The sequence below is a fragment of the Gossypium arboreum genome, chromosome 9, assembly GCF_025698485.1.
Source record: "Gossypium arboreum isolate Shixiya-1 chromosome 9, ASM2569848v2, whole genome shotgun sequence".
Taxonomy (NCBI): Eukaryota; Viridiplantae; Streptophyta; class Magnoliopsida; order Malvales; family Malvaceae; genus Gossypium; species Gossypium arboreum.
Window position 1 is genome coordinate 54,703,964 of NC_069078.1, and position 21,079 is coordinate 54,725,042.

Genomic DNA, 21,079 nt, shown 5'->3' on the forward strand with positions numbered 1-21,079 from the left:
CTGTGTGACCTAAGTCAGAGAGTTACAAGAGGTCAAGCACGAGTTGGGACATGGCCATGTGATCCCATTTCGAGTGAGTGTCTTTGTCCATGTGAGACACACGACCGAGCCACACGAACGTGTGTCCCTTGTTTTTAAGAAAATTTTCTACCACACGGGCGCGTGTCCCCTGTTTTTAAGAAAATTTTCTAAGTTTTGTAAAAATTTCTTAAGTTATCGATTTAGTTCTGAACCACTCCCACAGTGTATTTAGGGCATCGTAGGCTCGTAATAGGGATAATGTGATTGTATTTGATTGGAATTACATTTGATTGATGATTTTTTATTCAAATTGGATGGTTGTTTATGTTGTAAGTCCAATAATACTCCATAACCCTATTCCGGCGTTGAATACGGGTGAAAGGTGTTACAACTAACATAATGTAGACATCAAAATAATAATAAAATCAATATTTTCATGTTAAAATTGTTGTCCCAAAATCACTGTTTCAATTTCAGTAAAAACGGGCTATTACAATACTAATAGAAAAATCATATAATACCACATGTTAAGTAGTTTGCATACATCGATTTTGAACTTGGAGAAAAATTGTTGAGAGGTGTTACCAGGAACTTGGAAAGAATTAGTCTTCATGAATTGTAAAACAAATATGAAAGGTACATTCATCATACCAAAAACAAATAGTTTGCATGCATGAATTTAATTTTTACTATACTAATAAGACATTTCCACAAGATTTAAATATTAATATTGTATCAAATATAAAACCATATATATTAAAAAAATGGATATTAATATGGTGCCCTAAACCTGGCCGGGATGGTTCGACCCGAATTTCGAAGTCATATTAGCCACCGAAGTGACTCTCCATTAAAACCACCACAAATCACACCAATCAGCAAACACACCTCACACAATTATTCATGGAATATTTGATAACCTAAAGTCATGCTTTTGTTGCGCTACTCTGATCATCAAGTCATTAGCATAATTCGTAAATTGAATTTTTAACAAGTAAATATTCTAAAAGCTTCAATTGAACATTCATGAAGGTGGTAGGGTATTTAAAAGGTTATATTTGAAAGGATTTTAGAAATCGTTTTATTAAAAAACAAATGATTAAATCTAAATCGTAATGTAGTAAAATGTTGGAAAACACCATTTTATAAGGTTAAAAATAGTAGAATAATATGTATAAATCTTGTTTAGGAAGTTTTATTAAAACATCATGCATCTCTTCATAAATCATGATTATTTAATTAGTTCATAGACCACCTACTATTTACGTAATTTGTCTAACTTTATGTTTCATGCATACTAAACTCATGATTAGTTTCCAAATAACACATAAAACATATAAGGTTTACCATAATAACTAACGACTCTTTAACCTGCACTTACAAGTTAGTCAAACAATGAGTCATACCATTCATCAAGCATTCATAATCTACCATTAAATCATCTATTTGAAGCAGTAATAAAAGCTCCAAATCAAACCAATTAAAGAGTCCACAATTTCCAATTACAAACCATTAATAGTTCAAAGTCTAAAACCATCTAGATTAGTCCCACATTGCCCTCCTTACTAAGTTGGAAACACATAAAACATACTCAAGGTAAATTGCCTTTCTTTGGATCACTTGGTAGCTCCATTCTCCTCCTCGTTTCAGCTATATCCTTGCAATGTTAAACATAAAAGAGTATGAGTTTTTTCAAGCTTAGTGAGTGCTCAAAGATTGCCACAAGTAGTCACAATTAATCATGGTAAGCAATCGAGCATATTGATATGTTGGCACAATGTGATCATGAAACATATAAACAAAATATATTGTAACACCCTAACTCCTATCCGATGCCGGAATAGGGTTAAGAAGCATTACCGGACTTATACAATATAAAATCATAAATTTCATATTCATTTCCCATTCTAAATTAAAAACCATTCAAATTCAACCATATAGTCCCCAATACGAGCCCTCGAGCCCCAAAATGGACAGTAAAAGTGATTCGGGACTAAACTGAGTGCTTACTAAATTTTTTTAGAAAAATATGGAAAATTTTCAAAGTGCAGGGGACACATGCCCGTGTCTCAAGCCGTGTAAGCATTCGAAATGGGATTACATGGCCGTGTCCCAACCCATGTTTGACCCTATGTAAGTCACTGACTTGGGTCACACCGCTAGACCATACACCCGTGTGCCAGGCCATGTGAAAACTGTAGGATATACTGACTTGTGCCATATGCCAAGCCCTACGCCCATGTGTTAGGCCGTGTGAAAACTATAGGGTATACTGACTTGTGCTACACGACCAAGCCCCACGCCCGTGATCTAGTCCGTGTGAAGCTACTGACTTGCATTTTATAAAAGTATCAGGAGACACACGGCTATGTCACCTGGCCGTGTATCACACACTACTAAGACACACACTTGTGTCTCTGCCTGTGTTGACAAAAATAGGCTATTTTCCAAGCCTTATTTCTAACCGAAAGTGGTACCAACCTAAGCTCAACAATGCACATACAACCATGGCCTAAATAGACACCCAAAACCAACCAATATCAAGTTTATACCATGTACTATCCTTACAAGCAACATGTTATACACAATTACATTCCATTTCTCACTTTAAAAACATACCAAATATACTTCCAATTTAGTCCTAAATGGTCAACCTCACATATGAGACCATGTGCTTAAATTCAAAATGCATACTACATTTCAACTTCAACAATTTGGTACCCAAAATACCAACTCACACCAAGGCATTCATATAACAAATATACACAACATAACATAAGGCCATTTACAACTATTTACATATCAAAACAAATATTATTCTCAACTCGGCTAAAAACACAACAACAGGTAGACCATATTAGCCAAAATACCTATATATGCCATTTAACCCAAAATATAAAGTTCTAAGTACCAAAATAAAGTTTGATAGTGCGACGTGGTCTTCGATAACTTCCAAAATTGAGAGAGCTTCTGAAACACTATAAAACACAAAAAAATAAACAGAGTAAGCAATCAAGCTTAGTAAGTTTGTGTACTACGGAATTAGACTTACCAATTGACTACAAAAACTCAAAGCAAAGTACAATTCAATTTGGCCAAAGCCTATCATACAATCCATAATCATGTTAGCCATATACTCACATAAAACCGAGTATCATAAATGAATTCATCAACTAATTGAATTCCATGTACATAAAACATCTATGTCATGTAAACATATATCAAATATCAACCATTTCCATATAAATACTTGTACTTGTTCATATCGAACTTGTATAATCTCATATTAAAATTATGCCCGTTGAACCACTTAGAATATTGTTACATACGCGGGTGGTACACATGAGGTGTACTGAACGTAATCCGTCAAATCTTGTACATGTATGCTCCTACGAGCTATAATCAGTAAGCTCCTTCGAGATGAGTATCGGTGAGCTCTTACAAGCTACAAATCGGTAAGCTCATACGAGCTGTAGTGAGTCCGCAACAAATGCAGGACCTCAACCAAAATGGTAACCCTAATGACATGTCATTTGTATCCTACGAATTCCTAAGGTTCAAACGGGGCTCAGTAATCTTCGTACATCATCGGTTATGTGTTCAGTAATTATTTTTCCCCTATACTTTTAATTTCTTTACAATTTAGTCCCCAGGCTCGTAAAATTGAAATTCATGAAATTTCACCTCATTTAAGCCTACCCGAATATTCTATGTGTTCATAATAGCCCATACATTTCTCAAATTCATACATGTGACTCATAATTTTCACATTTCATAATTTAACCCCTAATTAACACTTCCATCAGAAATCACTTAACAAATGTTGTTTAACTAACAACAAGGATTCATTTTCTTCCATTAAACTTCAACATCCTCACATATACATCAATGAAAAAACTTAAACTAATAGTTTTGCAAATTAGTCCCCTAGTTAGCTAGATATAGCTACAACGATCCTGAAAATATAAAAATCGACAAAAATAGGAAGATGATTAATGTAGAGATTAATGTGGTGCCCTAAACTCGGTCGAGATGGTCCGACCTGAATTTCGAACGTCATATTAGCCAACAAAGTAACTCTCCATTAAAACTACCACAAATCACAGCAATCAGCAAACACATCTCACACAATTATTCATGGAATATTTGATAACCTAAAGTCATGCTTCCATTGCGCTACTCTGATCATCAAGTCATTAGCATAATTCGTAAATTGAAAATTTAACAAGAAAATATTTTAAAAGCTTCAATTGAACATTCATGCAGGAAATAGGGTATTTAAAGGGTTATATTTGAAAGAAATTTAGAAACCATTTTATTTATAAACAAATGACTAAATCTAAATCGAAATGTAGTAAAATGTTAGAAAGCACTATTTCATAAGGTTGAAAATAGTAGAATAATATGTATAAATCTTGTTTAGGAAGATTCATTAAACCATCATGCACCTCTTCATAAAATCTTGATCATTTAATTAGTTCACAAGCCACCTACTATTTACATGGTTTATCCAATTTTACATTTCATGCATACTAAACTCATGATTAATTTCCAAATGACACTTACCTTAATAACCAATGGCTCTTCAACTTGCACTTACAAGTTAGTTGAACAATGACTCATACCATTCACCAAGCATTCATAATCTACCATTCGATCATCTATTTGAAGCAGTAATAAAAGCTCCAAATTAAACCAATTAAAGAGTCCGCAATGTCCAATTACAAACCATTAACAATTCAAAGTTTAAAACTCTCTAGATTAATCCCACGTTGCCTTCCTTACTAAGTTGGAAACACATCAAACATACTCAAGGTAAATTTCCTTACTTTGGATCACTTGGTAGCTCACTTCTCCTCCTCGTTTCAACTATACCCTTGCATTTTTAAACATAAAAGAGTGTGAGTTTTTTCAAGCTCAGTGAGTGGTCAAAGATTGCCACAAGTAGTCACAATATCCAAAATCAAAATAAGGCATTGATGGTCACGAAACTAACAAAAAATATGACAAAGGCAAGTGCACCTATCGATAAATAGTATAGCTATGGTTAGTAGAGATATCGTATCCACAAGGACTAGTAATTATTGTTTTCCTATTATTTAGCCGACAAATTGGAGTGATTGTTTTAAACTAATATTTACTAAATTAATCAAACTAAAGGACTCAAGAGAGAATAAATCAAGAAAATAATTAAATAATAACCAATGAGAGAGACTACCCTGGAAAGTATCCACTTAGACTTCATCTATTATTATGAATCTGAATTAAATGATTCATTCACTTGGTATCTTGATCCGTAGAAATTCCTAAATTATGCTAATATCTCTTTTGAGAGTAAGAGCAACTGACTTTAGGTTGATTAATTGAAATTTATTTCTAATTAAAACCCGTATTATCGCATTAACTCGATCTATGGATTCCCTTATTAGATTTGACTCTAATTTATTAGATTTATGTCGTCCTATTTCTAGGATTGCATGCAGCTCCAGTCAGTTATACTATATCTACTCTTAAACAGGGACTTTTGCTCCTCTGATTTAAACACATTAAATGTGAATTAATATCCTAAAAATATTAAAACAATAGATAAGCACACATAACTGAGAACAATAATAAAATATTTATCGCGTAAAATAGAAATCAAATAATAGAATTCATCATAGGGTTCATCTTCCCTAGGTATATAGGGAATTAGTTCATAATTGTGAATAAAAACATTTCAAAGTTAGAATAACCGCAAGAAATAAAAAAACTCATAAAAACTTGAAAAGAAATTAAAAGAAGGTCTTCGATCTTGATGGAAATCTGCTTCAGAGTTGGCTCTAATGGTGTTCTTCGAGTTGTTTTCTTAAATATTCTCTGGTGGCTCTCATATCACTTCTTCTATTTGGTATTAATAGATTTTAGAATGCTCAGAAAACCTAAAAATTGTGTTTTTCCATGTGTTTGGGATGCGAGTTGAGAAATCGACATAGTCTGGCACATGGCCGTGTGTCCAGTCCATCTAGCTTCTAAAATATGCTCTTTTTGTCCGATTTTCGCTCATTTTTCGCTCCATTTGCTCTCAAATACTCACCTAAGTATAGAAACATGAATTCAAAGGATTATGAGTATAAAATTCACCGATTTGCATAAATAATCATCCAAAAATGTATTAAAAACGGGATTAAAATTTGTTACTTTCATCACTTATCACGCATATTATCTCAATTAATCATTAAGTAATCAAACATAACTCATAGCATTCATGTTGATATGTTGGCACAATGTGATCATGAAGCATATATACAAAATATATTACATTAGATTATCGGATTTCCAAATACGACTAATATAATGTGTAGCATAAAGCTATCACCCACCAAACACAACCAATCATAGCCTACAAACACAACCATATGTACCCTACGGACACAACCAAATTTACCCTTCAAACACAACCATATATATAACATCCGAACACAACCAAGTATACCCTCCAAACACAACCAATATACTCTTCAACATATCCACTTAAACATGTATACTTACTATATTTATACACACTTTCACATGTCACACAACTCATGTTCATATCACATATTCTAGTCTCATATCATACACTTACAAGTGCTCACATTATGCTCAAATAGCCACAATATATAGATCTCATATAGTGCATATAAAATCAGAAAGATTCATATCATATTCAGTCATAAACGTATAATGTTTTCATTGTCATCTCAATATACATCACATAACATACTACATTTAAGCATCATTTGCAAATCATCATTAGTTTAGGTAGAAATACTTACTTATGGAACTTAATATAGGTGATTAGGCTACCAAAGCTCCCTTTTAACACTTTTATTTGTGCATAATTGTAGCACACCAAACCACTCACCTTGCCACATTGATTTTAATGGTAAAAGCTCAAATAAGTCTTCGTTTGTCTTTGTCCTTACTTGTAGAACCTCGCAACGAGTCTGACATTTTTCATTCACATTAAATACATTACAAACACATCATAAACAGCCTCAAACACATTTAAATCATATAAAAAATTCATACCACAACTCATCTATCTTACTTATCGGAAACTATCTAGTTTTATCAAAAATGCAATTTCACCACTCAAATCTAGTTTCTAAACCTTATTTTCAGTTCCAAACATCCTAAATATCATCCAATTACATATTTAAACCATCGATTTTACCCAATTACACAGATCTAACTTTTCTAGAAAAATTAAGCTTATGTGATCTTTAAAAGGGGGAAAGCATTGAATTTGCTTAAATTCATTAAGGATTTGTTAAATTAAGTTCAAATACCTTTTGATTATATCAAAATGAGTTAGAAATCACTTTAAAACCAAAAATTAGCCAAGCAATACAATATCTACTATTTTCAAGCCAAAAAACAACTTAAAATCTTAGCCAAGAAATACAATATCTACTATTTTCAAGCCAAAAATCAACTTAAAATCAGGTGATATATTGAGATATTGATTAAATCATTTAAATCTCGAATTGAAATAACAGATCACTTAGGTTAATTATAAAAAAATTAAGAATCTCACCTCAATTTTTCAAAATTGATGAGCTATGGAGCTAATTAGAGCTAAAACGTGTGAAGATCTCTTGAGGATTTTAAGGATGAAAACATGAGTGAACTTCAAAATTGAAAAGAGATTTTGTGTTTAGAGAGCTTAAGAATAAAAAAGGGTAAACTAATTTCGGAAGAAAAACTTTGATTTGGTGTTTGAAATTTTTTTGAAAAAGATGAAGAATGGGAGGGAAGGAGACTAGGTGTTGTTAAATAGGCAGCCCATTTTTAAAAATTCAGTCATTGCCCATTTAACCAACTCCAGTTTCTTTCCTTTTTCTAATAGGTCCTTGTTTTTCAATTAAAACCAATTTCAAAATTATTTTCAAATCCAATCCCATTTTTAATATTTGTTTTAACCAAATTAATTCACGAACACCTAATTTTAATTTCTTAACCTAAAATTTTTAATTCTAATTATTTTAATCGTTATTTAATTAATTTCTAATTATTTAAATTATCTGACCCAATTATGATTTTCTATTCACTTACCCCTGATTTACTATCCCGATTCTACTAGCTCGATTTTTGGGATGTGGCAATTATAATATAAGAGTAGAGACAAGAATGTCGTTTATTAAAAATAAAATTGTATAAAAAACTAAATTAAACTCTGAATTCATCTGTCCTAAATTTTGTTGCCTTAACAATTTCCTCATTTCACAAAAGCTATCTTGTAGGGGATTTTAACTGAGGATTAATAAGGAATATTTGTATGGGCTGACCTGATCATCGGATTTAAATATGTGATGTCAATTCGTTACCAATGCAACTCAGACTAGCTCAATACAATTTCAGAAGTTTAGCTTATAAGACCATTCATAAAATAAACTCAATTAAAATTTATAAAAAATTAAAATAGAGTTAAATCTCAAATTCAATAAAATCCTTTAAATGTATTGAGTTATTAACATCGAATTCCGTTATCAAGATAATGCTAATAATAAATTTAAAAAAGAAGAAGATAATATTACAATTTAGAAACAAATTTACATTAGAAATCATCACACACCAAGGCGTGCAGTTGCATAACAAAATCATCCATGTAAGAGTTTTCAAGTCCTGGTTTTAAAAGGAACTCCTTCCATTTAGCATGGTTGGTCCTTACCTCGTTCCCCAACTCATTATCTTGATCCATTACAGTTTTTACTGCTTTGCAAACATCATATTTTGTAAATACTCCATCTTCATCACCTTTCTCAACCTCTACTCCAGTTTTTAGGTCTCCAGCCATCAATCTTGCACTAATTATTTGATCTCCAACATGGGGTAGCAGCACCAATTGACAATCACTCACCATGGCCTCTGCTAAAGAGCCTGAGCCGCAATGAGTCACGAAATACCCTACAGAGTGATGCCTTAAGATTAGTTGTTGTGGTACCCAACCTCTGTGAAGTATCCCTCTTCCTTTTAATCTTTCTTGGAATCCTTCTGGCAAGGCTGACTCGATCGTTTTAGCTCCCATTGGTCGTTTTAGGGCAACTAGAAATGGCAAACCTGTTAACTCAAGGCCTAAAACCAATTCTTGAAATTGATCCTTTTTCAAAACACACTCACTTCCGAATACACAAAAAATCATAGTCTTAGGTTCAAACTTGCTTAATAACTTTTCCCATTGTTTCTCTAGTTCTATTTTAGGTGGATTTGGCACTACTGGACCTGCGAAAATGACTGGTTTTCCAAATTGGCTCCCCATATATTCACCATAAGGCCCTTCGATTTCCCTTCATGTCTTGAAACTAATAATATCGCAATCACTTAAAGTCATCAATTGGCGTTCTACAAATGAAAGACCCCTTCCATAATCCATAGTTGTTATCGCGGCTAATGCTTGAGCTTCATGTGCACGTAATTTAATACTTGAAGAAGGGAAACCTTCTGGAGGCTCTAAAAGATCAGACCCTATCATACCTTTCTCAAGAGTCTTTCTTGCTGGACTAAGAAGATATCAAATAGTGGCAGCGCTAATGATACAATAAACCACGGACTTGATACCTAACCTACGAGTCAAGGCTGGCAACCAACAAGTGAAATCATAGAAGACAAAATGGGGTTTGAGTTCACGAAGGTAAGCTTCAATATGAGGTTCCGTGAGGTCCATAGTGGTCATAATGAGAGGATGCAAAGGGAAAGGGACATCATTTGTTGTTTCGGCGCCAAGAGGTAAACCTTCAACATGCGGAACAACGATTGGAATAAAGGTTATGAGATGTGGATGGAGATTGAAAGCCTCAACCTTATGTTGTGTTTTGGGTGGTAAAAAGAAGGAAATTTTATGGCCTCTCTCTGCTAGTTTGTTGGCCATATGAACATATGGAGTGATATGACCAAGGGCAAACCATGGGTACATTGCGATGTGAAAGCTTTTATCTGCCATAATTGGTAAGTGTTGCAAACAATCTTAAATTTTAACCTAACAAATCTGCTTTAGGTGAACCAGAATGACTAAAATCTCTTTGAAATTATTTACTCGAAAGCAAAGAAAGCTCGAATTCCTTAATGCAATCCATGAAACTGCATATATAATACCACGACTGGAAACTCTTGTAACTATAACTGGTTGGTTTTCTTACTAAAATCAGTACTTAATATTGTTTGAAGAGAACTAAAAAACCAAATTATGCCCGAATCTTTAAAGTAAGTGTACCAAAATATTTTTTAAAGAAACAAGTTTACGGTTCTAAAACTTTAGTTCAACGGTTCTTTGATTTAAAAGTTTATTTATTAAAATATATTATAATTTATGGACTGACCTACACCATCCATTTCTTTGTTTGATTAATTACATAACATATGGATATCTCTCTCGGTTATAGTTCATAATTAATTTGTTTCATTTTCTAAATCTTAAAGTGATAGTATAACATTTTTACTTGTGGAAAATATTTATAAAAAAATTAAAACATTGAAATGAAAACTAAAACAAAATTAATATTAAAACCTATTTAGTTGTGAAAGGCTATGGCACGTAAATTGGTGTAATATTTTGTTTAAAATGCTTTTATTTTGTAAATTATCTCTAATCATTTCAATAAAATAATAACCAATCATAACATGAGAAGAATATTGTAGAAAATTTAGATATAAAAACATGCATTTATTTATTTTTATTTATGGAACATTAAGGGACATTTGGATAATCACTTCCTCAGTCCGAATCAAAATATAACCAATTATTACATCCAAAACCAATAACTTAATAACTTAAGTTTTTTGTTAAACAAGGAACATTTGGATAAACATTTCCTTCATCTCAACTTTGAACAACATTCGAACAATGAGATTTGGGTTGCCCATAATATATTTCATTATTTATTCCGTAATTCAATTGTATGTCTTTCATGCGGATATTTTGCATGTAACTGACTCACTGCATGAAAGTTCCACTGCAATTTCACTATTCGTTGTCGCTCTTAAATCATTACACAAGATATTGCTAATCTCCACAACTGTACTCTGTAAAATTAAAAAAAATACAAAAACATCATTACAATATATGTGTTAAATTAATGTGAACACAATGATTACATTAATTAAAATAAAACTTACATGATTATTGCAGTGTTGATGAGGAGGACAACTGTATTGATCAATAATAATAGGTCTAATTACTCTATTAAACGATAAATGTTCAAACCTTATATGTCTTGCATATAATGAAAATTTTAATTACCTACCATGTCTTTATTCTAACTCTGTTCTCTGTAGTATAAAAGTTAGCTCTACTTACAGTAACATATTCAGTTGTCACCTTTCTTCCATTCTTACCAAGACTTCCAATACTTCATATAAAAGTGACAAATAAAAACTAAATAAGTAAAAAATTGTGTAAAAAATAAAAATTTTAAATCAAAATACCTAATTCTACAAGAGTGAGAAACAAAACAAACAAAAAAATACCTAATTCCATAATGTTAGAATTAAGTGACCCAAATTCTTATTTAAATAAAATACGATGGAAAATAAAATAAAAGTAAAATCCATATAGAACTAGACTTCTTTTATTTTATTTTAGAATAAGGTTTTAAACCTTATTAAACTCCATCTATTTTATATTGATTAGGATAAGGTGTTTCAATCCTACTAGAATATGGCTTTGCAAGCCTATAAATAGACATAGTCTATTCCTCTTGTATTAGAGTAAAAATTTTTCGACATAGTGAATTTTCTTCTCCTCCGCCTGTGGTTTTTTCCGAAAGGGTTTCACGTAAAATTTATGTGTTCTTTATTTTATTTATTTTATTCTATTTTATTTTTCACAAATTGGTATCGAGCTTAGGGTTATTCATCTCGATCACGGTAATGGCGTCTTTGAAGTATGAAATTCATTGTTGGATCGCAACACCAGATTTGCGTTGTGGCAAATTAAGATGCAAGCGCTTCTTGCAGATGGATCTAGAGGATGCCCGCTAGGATAGATAAGATGCCTTCGACATTAATGATGAAGAGAAGAAGCGTAAGGATCGAAAGGCATTAACACAATTACATCCGCATTTGTCCAACGAAATTTTGCAGGATGTGATGAAAGAGAAAAGCGCATTGCATTATGGAAGAGGCTAGAACAAATATGTATGTCGAAAACTCTAACAAGCAAGTTGCATATGAAGCGGCGTCTTTATGCTCATCGTTTGGAGGAAGGTGCGTCAGTACACGAACACTTAATGTTGTTTAAAGAAATTCTCTCAAACTTGGAGGCCATGGAGGTTCAAGATGATAAGGAAGATCTAGGGTTGATTCTACTTTGTTCGTTGCCCCGTCTTATTCAACCTTTAGAGACACGATTTTATATAGCCGAGTCTCTCACGGTTGATGAGGTTTATGATTCTTTAACCTCGTATGATAAGATGAAGCATCTTGTGGTTAAACCCAACTCTCGGGAGAGGGTCTCATTGTTCGTGGGAGACAAGACCGGAATGTTGATGATGATCGTGGTAGAACACAGAACGGAATCCTCGTGGTAAATCTAAGGGTAGATCGAAATCTTCAAACAGAGGTAAAACTTGCAACTTCGCAAGAAGAAAGGGCACATTAAATCTGAGTGCTATAAGCTACAAAATAAGATTAAAAGGGAGGCTGCGAATCAAAAGGAAAACAACCGGAAAATTCGGTGAAGGCGATGTTGTAGAAGACTACAGCGATGGTGAACTTCTAGTTGCTTCATCAATGATTCTAAAGTAAGCGAGGAGTGGATACTTGATTCAGCTGCACCTTCCACATGAGTCCCAATCGGGATTGGTTTACAACTTATGAAACGAAGATCGAAGGTGTTGTTTTGATGGGAAATAATGCTTCATGTAAAATCGCGGTGTTGGAACAATTAAAGTTAAGATGTTTGATGGAGTTGTCGAACACTTAGTGACGTGCGGCATGTTCCGAATTGAAAAGAAATTTAATTTCGTTGAGTACTCTTGATTCAAAAGGGTATGATATACACATTGAAAGTGGAGTTTTAAAGATTTCCAAAGGGTCCCTTGTTGTGATGAAAGGGCAAAGAAAGATTGCCAAGTTATATGTTTTTCTGTGGTTCTATCATTATGGTGATGCAAATTGCCGCTTCCTCTTCCTTGTCGATGATGATATTACTAAACTTTGGCATATGCGCCTAGGGCATATGAGTGAGAATGGCATGGCGTAATTAAGCAAAGAGGACTTCTTAATGGGCAAGGAATTTGCAAACTGAATTTCGTGAGCACCGTGTGTTTTGGGAAGCAAAGAGAGTTCGATTCACTAGAGGAATCCATAACACGAAGGAAACGTTGGAGTATATCCATTCGATCTGTGGGGCCGCCCGAGTGCCTTCGAGAGGTGGAGCTAATTATATGCTAACCTTTATTGATGATTTTTCCGTAAAAGTTTGGGCGTTCTTCCCAAGCGAAAAGCGATGTGTTTTCCACATTTAAGTCTTGGAAAATTATGATTGAAAAAGCAGACGGAAAAGCAGATAAAATACCTCCGCATGCACAATGGCTTAGAGTTACGCTCGATGAGTTTAATAGATTGTGCAAGTCGAGGGATCATGAGACACTTGACAGTTCGTCATACTCCACAAACAAAAGCGGCGTTGCGAACGAATGAACAGAACGATCATGGAGAAGGTTCGATGTATGTTGTCAAATGCCAACTTACGAAGTCATTTTGGGCGTAGCGACCTCTCATCGCATGTTTTTGATCAACCGATCTCCATCCGTTGCCATTGAGAAAAGACTCCACAAGAGGTATGGTCCGGTAATCCCGCTAATTTTTCGATTTAAAGATTTTTGGGTGTCCTGCGTATGCTCATGTTGATAATGGAAAATTGGAACCGAGATCCATTAAATGCGTTTTCTTGGTTATAAAGCTGGTGTAAAAGGCTATAAGTTATGGTGTCCTGAAAATAGAAAAGTTGTGATTAGCAGAGATGTTGTTTTTGATGAAACCGCTATGCTACCTAACTTATCTCTTAAAGACTCTTCCAATAAAGAAAACCAAAAGCGGTGGAGCATCGATTAATACGTAATCAACTCCTCAAGCCAAGATAAAAATTGAGAATAGAGTTGCTTCTTCACCGCAATACTCTATCGCCAAAAACAGGACAAGAAGAGAAATTAAACCTCCAAAGAAGTATCTTGAGGTTGATCTAGTTGCTTATGCTTTAAATGTGGTGAAGATATAGATGCGAATCAAGAGCCATTTAATTATTCGAGGCGATTAGTGTGAAGACTCGTAAAAGTGGATGTTTGCTATGCAAGAGGAGATGGAATCACTCCACAAAAACAGAACATGGGATCTTGTAAAACTTTCTAAAGGTAAAAAGGTCGTTCGTTGTAAATGAGTGTTTAAAAGAAAGAAGGGACTCGTGAGTTGAAGAACCCGGATATAAAGCAAGGCTTGTTGCAAAGGGTTACAGTCAAATTCCGTGAGTGGACTTCATGATGTGTTCTCTCCGGTTGTTAAGCATAGTTCGATTCGAGCTTTGCTTGGTATTGTGGCCATGCATGATTTGGAGCTTGAGCGGTTAGATGTAAAACCGCATTTTTGCATGGAGAACTTGAGGAAGATATTTACATGCAACAACCAGAGGGTTTTATAGTCTCGAAAAAGAGGACTATGTTTGCTTGCTGAAAAAGTCCCTTTACGGTTTGAAACAATCACCAAGACAAAGTGGTACAAGAGGTTTGATTCCTTTATGACTTCTCATGATTTCAAAAGAAGTAGTTTTGACAGTTGTGTCTACTTTAAGAAAAATGTTGATGGTTCTTTTGTGTATCTACTTCTTTATGTTGATGACATGTTGATAGCAAAGAAAAGATAAAAGAGAGATAAGAAAGGTTAAAGCCCAACTAAGTGAAGAATTTGAGATGAAAGATTTAGGACCAGCAAAGAAGATACTTGGTATGGAGATTCTCGAGATAGAAAAGCAAGTAAATTGTACCTAAGTCGGAAGGGTACATTGAGAAAGTTCTTTGCAGTTCAATATGCAGAGTGCTAAGCCTGTTAGTACTCCTTTAGCGACCATTTCAGACTTTCATCGGCCTTATCTCCTCAATCGATAATGAGATTGAGTACATGTCACATGTTCCATACTCTAGTGCAAGAGGATCTCTCATGTATGCTATGGTTTGTTCACGTCCGATTTATCATATGCATCGGTGCAGTTAGCGAGATACATGGCGAATCTCGTAAAGAACACCGGAAAGCGATTCGATGGATTTTAAGATACTTACGAGGCACTACTAATGTTTGCTTACAGTTTGGAAGAACTAAAGATGGAGTTATAGGGCATGTTGATGCTGATTTTGCTGGAGACCTTGATAGAAGAAGATCTCTCACAGGTTACGTCTTTACAATCGGAGGTTGTGCAATTAGTTGGAAAGCCACTTTGCAAACTACATCGCTTTGTCTACCAATGGAAGTCGAGTACATGGCGATTCTTGAGGCTTGTAAAGAAGCTATTTGGTTGAAGGGACTATTTAGTGAACTCAATGAAGATCTTCAAATCAGCACAGTATTTTGTGACAGTCAGAGTGCCATCTTTCTTACAAAAGATCAAATGTTTCATGAGAGAACAAAACACATTGATATTCGGTATCATTTTGTTCGTGATATTATTGCTCGTGGTGATATTGTTGTGAGCAAAATTAGCACTCATGAAAATCCTGCAGATATGATGACTAAGTCACTTCCTATAACCAAGTTTGAGCATTGCTTAGACTTGGTTGGTGTTCATTGTTGAAGTTAAACCCTTAAGGGGTTTTTTGGAAGAGGTGAAGAACTTGTTTATTGAAAGTTCGCGATGAAGAACTTGTTCATTGAGAATTTGTGTCAAGGTGGAGATTGTTAGAATTAAGTGACCCAAATTCTTATTTAAATAAAATACGATGGAAAATAAAATAAAAGTAAAATCCATATAGAACTAGACTTCTTTTATTTTATTTTAGAATAAGGTTTTAAACCTTATTAAACTCCATCTATTTTATATTGATTAGGATAAGGTGTTTCAATCCTACTAGAATATGGCTTTGCAAGCCTATAAATAGACATAGTCTATTCCTCTTGTATTAGAGTAAAAATTTTTCGACATAGTGAATTTTCTTCTCCTCTCGCCTGTGGTTTTTTTCCCGAAAGGGTTTCCACGTAAAATTTATGTGTTCTTTATTTTTATTTATTTTATTCTATTTTATTTTTCACACATAACCTGGACCACAAAAAATCCAATTAATGTTAATATATTTTGACCCATCTCCAATTTCTATACAATCATCACCTAAAAAGAAGGGAAAAAAAAGTCAAACCCAATACTTGTTATATGAAACTACATATATCATGTTATAGTAACATTGGTGGAATGTTCGATACGAATGCCATCAGTGCTAGGACTGTCTTTTGGAGCTTTGGTATGGAGTTTAGAGGCATGAACGAATGAAGATCTTTCAATTGAAATATGCCATTTTCGACTATCAATGGATAAAATGCACATTCTTAGAGTCTAAAATGGCAAAGCCCTAAACAAAACAAACAATAAAAGGATAAATAAAATTGAGACTAAATGCTTGTTAAGAAAAGATCTCATATTTTTAATAAGTAAAGGACATGATCAATTTGCATACCGCTGCTTTTCGAGATGAACAATGCTGTCGACATAGAAAAATTGACAAATATAAGAATTTTTTAAAAAAAATACATATTATATTATATAAAATTGTCTTGAAGCAAACATTAAAAAGCTGCAAAATATCCAAAATAATAGTATGTGTGTGATAGACTTACCACTTTATTTTGTATGCAACCTATTTGCCACCATTTTTGTCCTTGGCCATGGAGGCTTCCAGTTCCTTGAATGATGAGGCCATCAAAATGTTGAAAGGTTATCCAATTGTTACAGTTTGTATCTTTGCATTTCCACAAAGATGGATCACTTGGGGCAACGAGTATGCCATCAATCTGAATAACCTGAAAATTTTTGTAAATAATATCATAAAATTAAAGAAAATATGAAAATAATAATAATAATAATTATCTGGAAAGTAATATTTTTTGATCGACATTCACCATTAAAAATCAAGGGTTGCAACAAAAACTTTTGTCCATGAGGAACACGAAATATCCTTGAAGAGACATAAGAACTACAGACAACATAACATGCATTCTTGAATGCCTACAATAGTTATATAAATAAATAATTAGAATATCATAAACTTCCCCTTCTTAACTATAGCATTTAAGAAGAAAATAAACCTCTGTATCATCACTCTCTCCATCTTTAATGGCTCCTGAAAAAATTACGTCATAAACAAATGGCTCCAAAGATTGAACCAATAAAACCCATTGAAAGAAAGAAATCAAAAACAACATTTTTAAACCCATTGTAAATATTTACTTGTGAATAATAAAACATAGCAATGATGGGATATATATATATATATATATGAGAAAAGCATAGGCTTACTTTATATAGGAGAAAAGTATAGGCTTACTTTTAGTATTATCCCAAAGATAAATTATTTTTACATTATTCTTTAATTTTTAAATTTAAACATCAAAATTTTTAAATCTCTTTATCTAATTTATTTAAATCCAAATCCAAATTTGGTTTTTAAACTAATAAAATTAATTTGGTTCTCAATTTTAAATTTATTGATTTTGAAAATTAATTTATAATTGACAATTTTATTTTATAGAATATATTTCGAATGGCTATAGCGATTTTGAAAACAATGAGATTGAGTCAAATTCTTGTATGTTTTTATGTACTATGATACTCGGCTAAACTACAAAAGTTTATCATTTATGTATGTTTAACTTACTTTTTTTGTCACTAAACTTCAATAAAGTTACAATATAGTTACTAATACTTTCAATTATTACATTTTTGTCAATAATTTGTTAATTGTTGTTAACAATGTAATAAGTAGTTGTGGCACTTAGATGAAAATTTCAGATCAAATTACACAACTAGTCATTATATATTTCTTTTCGAGTAATTTAATTGTTTTTGTCTTTTTAAGTTTCTTTCTTTTTCTTTTGTATTTCATTATTTTGCTCTCTTCTTTTCTTCTCCTTTCTTTGTAGCACCCCTTAACTGGGATGAATCGATACGTTCTGAACAAGAGATGTTACATTTGGATGCTAGAACTAAGTTAATCCAATCATCAAATTCAAGACTTTACGTTAACATAAATAGACTTTTTGAATCTAATCGAGTTATTTCTAGGCTTATTTTAAATTTTGGTTACAAAAGGGAGTCATTCGGGGATTATTCGGGTCATAATAAGGAAATAGGGTCAATGTCGCGACACTGGAATGATATTGTGACACGAATTTCCTAATTATTTTTATTGTATTCATGTTATATTTAATATGAATTATTAAATTAAGTATATTATATAATACACAAGAAAAGTACAACGTATATAGGGAATATATAATTAATTGGAAGATGGGCATGCATATGGGAAAGTGAAGCAATGTATGTAGAGGAACAATGCTGTTCTAATATTTATGTTATATGTTAATTATTTTATTTTGTTGTTAATATTAAAAAAATTAAAAATACAATGAAAGTAAAAGGGAAAATCGTTAAAAACACGAATGTGATTATAAAAAAGAATTAGATCAGTACATGCATGAGTACGTGACGTGCATGACTGGTTGGTTCTAAAGTTGCTGTTTAATATTATATATTTGTACATACATATATTTATATATATTCAGAATGGCATAACTGCCCATGTTATTTCTTAACCATATGGTATGATTGTTATCCGCCCAGAAATCCTTTGTTTTCCCACACTACTCTTATATGCAGGTTTGTTTTGGAGTGAGGATAACTCTTTCGGAAAGAGTTTTCGAATTATCGCTTTTATTGGAGTCGATAAATCTTTCAACAGGATTTTGTCTCTTCACTTTACTGAGAGCTGGAGTACCTAAAGTTACCTGAAGAGCTAGCCCAAGCGGTAGCATAGTTGTCTACAAGTGTTCTATATGATGTAGGGCATAATTAAATAAAATATTCAAAAATATTTTATTAAAATATTAATAAAATAATATTTATCTAATTAATTAATTTAAAATATCACCAAAACATCATCAACATAATCATTACATTTTAGAATTCTCTTTTTTTTGGTAAATAACCATTTTACCATTTATGATCTTTCAAAATTCCATCATTGAATAATCATTTAATTTGGTAAAATCGCGATTTAATCCCTTATAATTCCCCACTTACCCAATTTGGTCCCTACATGTCAATTCCATGTCACAGTAAATTAGGCTATTTTCACTTTTGGTCCTTCAACTTTTTCATTTTACATTTTAATCCCTCAAATTTTTAATATTTATACTTGAGCCATATTTTTTTTTCATACTTATGATTTAGTAATTGCTTTAAATTAATGTATCTCAACATACTTTTTAATTAAAATTTTCTTTGACAATACTCAGCTTTCTCTTTTTGTCAGTGTTATTTCCTTATCTCACTTTATTGAGGATAAGTTCTTGATTTTTTGCTACTTTTATAATGTAACGATTTTTGGGGGTTTTACAGAAAGCCTGAATTTGGCATAACTCCCTAGCTTGGAAATACATATACTAAATTTGAAAAAGTTTATTGCTATAGATAACACAACAAAAATTCGAATTTATGAAAACATTTTAAACTTCTGCTAGGCAACAAATGCTTTTCATAAACGATTTTTTCCAACAATATTTCCAAATTACGATATATAAAATATTTCTATAAATATACATATTCATATTAAAAAGGGTGAGTATTTTGTACACTGATAGTGTACTTTTTTAATTCCAATGTTCATGAAGAGAGAAAGAAAGTTTGCTTTCTTTATAATTTGGTCCTTCCACAAAAAATCTATCATTTTCACTTAGAAATCAGAAGAATTTTCATAACCACCATGAGAGAAAAATAATAAAGAGATTGTGGAAAGTAAGAATATCAATTTAGATTCAAGAAAATAGAAGTAGGAGAAGAGAGAAAATCAAGTTAAAGCATGCTTTTAAGAGAACAAGCTCAAACTTTTCAGATACTCGAAGATGTTGCCTTATAAATACCATACAGAAGTTTAAAGAAATCATATGGAAAAACTGTGGGGTTTCTCGCTATAATTGGTGTAATTTTTCTTCATTTCCACTCAGCCAGTATATTTAACCTTCCTTCTTATCTGAAGGCTGATACTGCCATGGACGTAAGAAGACTTTCAAGCGAGCAGCGGTTGTTGCAGTGCAGTAAAGGTGATACTCCTTTCGAGGTGATAACAGTTATTATTAAACAACTCATTAATAACTACAATCACTGCTGCGCCAACTTGACTTTGATCTTTACTGCTCCGGAACATCCACTCTTCACCTAAGAGCCCCCTTGTGTCCACCTCGATGTTAGCATTCACATAATAATGAAAGTTTAAAGATATCGACTACTTGGAAATAGAGAAAAAAAAAACTACGTTGATTACACGAGAAAGCCTTTCATTTTTCCCTATGATTATAACATCAATCTTATGTATGATATGTATAAGAAATCATTTGCAAGTATCCAAAAAGCTTGAACTCATAACCGCATAACGACCATCAACTGAGCTCAGGCTAAACTCGAACACGTGATCGTATCAAGCACTGTCAACCTGAAACTTGACTTCCACAAGATGGGTTTCTAAGGTAATGACCCTATCTTGACATGACATATGAAATGTATGTATTATAAGACGTGTTATTGCATCACTGGCCCCTCAAATCTACATATAAATTTTCACAATTTCACTCCTGAAACACTAAAAACTAAACCCTAATTCCTAATAAAAAACCTAACCTTAACCCTAAACCTGAACCTTAAAAAATTAAAAAAAAAAGTCAAGAAAAGAAAGTGTAAAAGCGCGCCCAACTGAATGTGCTTTCACACTCTCTCCAAAATCGACCTATTTATCTAAATTAGAAAAAAGGGCCTAATATGCCAATTAAAAAACAAAAACAACATATTATG

At 32.8% G+C, this 21,079-nt stretch overlaps 1 pseudogene; it reads right to left on the reverse strand.

The window, feature by feature from the left end:
• Positions 1-8,602: 8,602 nt before the first annotated feature.
• LOC108455056 (cyanidin 3-O-galactoside 2''-O-xylosyltransferase FGGT1-like) lies at positions 8,603-9,985 on the reverse strand (annotated as a pseudogene).
• Positions 9,986-21,079: the final 11,094 nt, after the last annotated feature.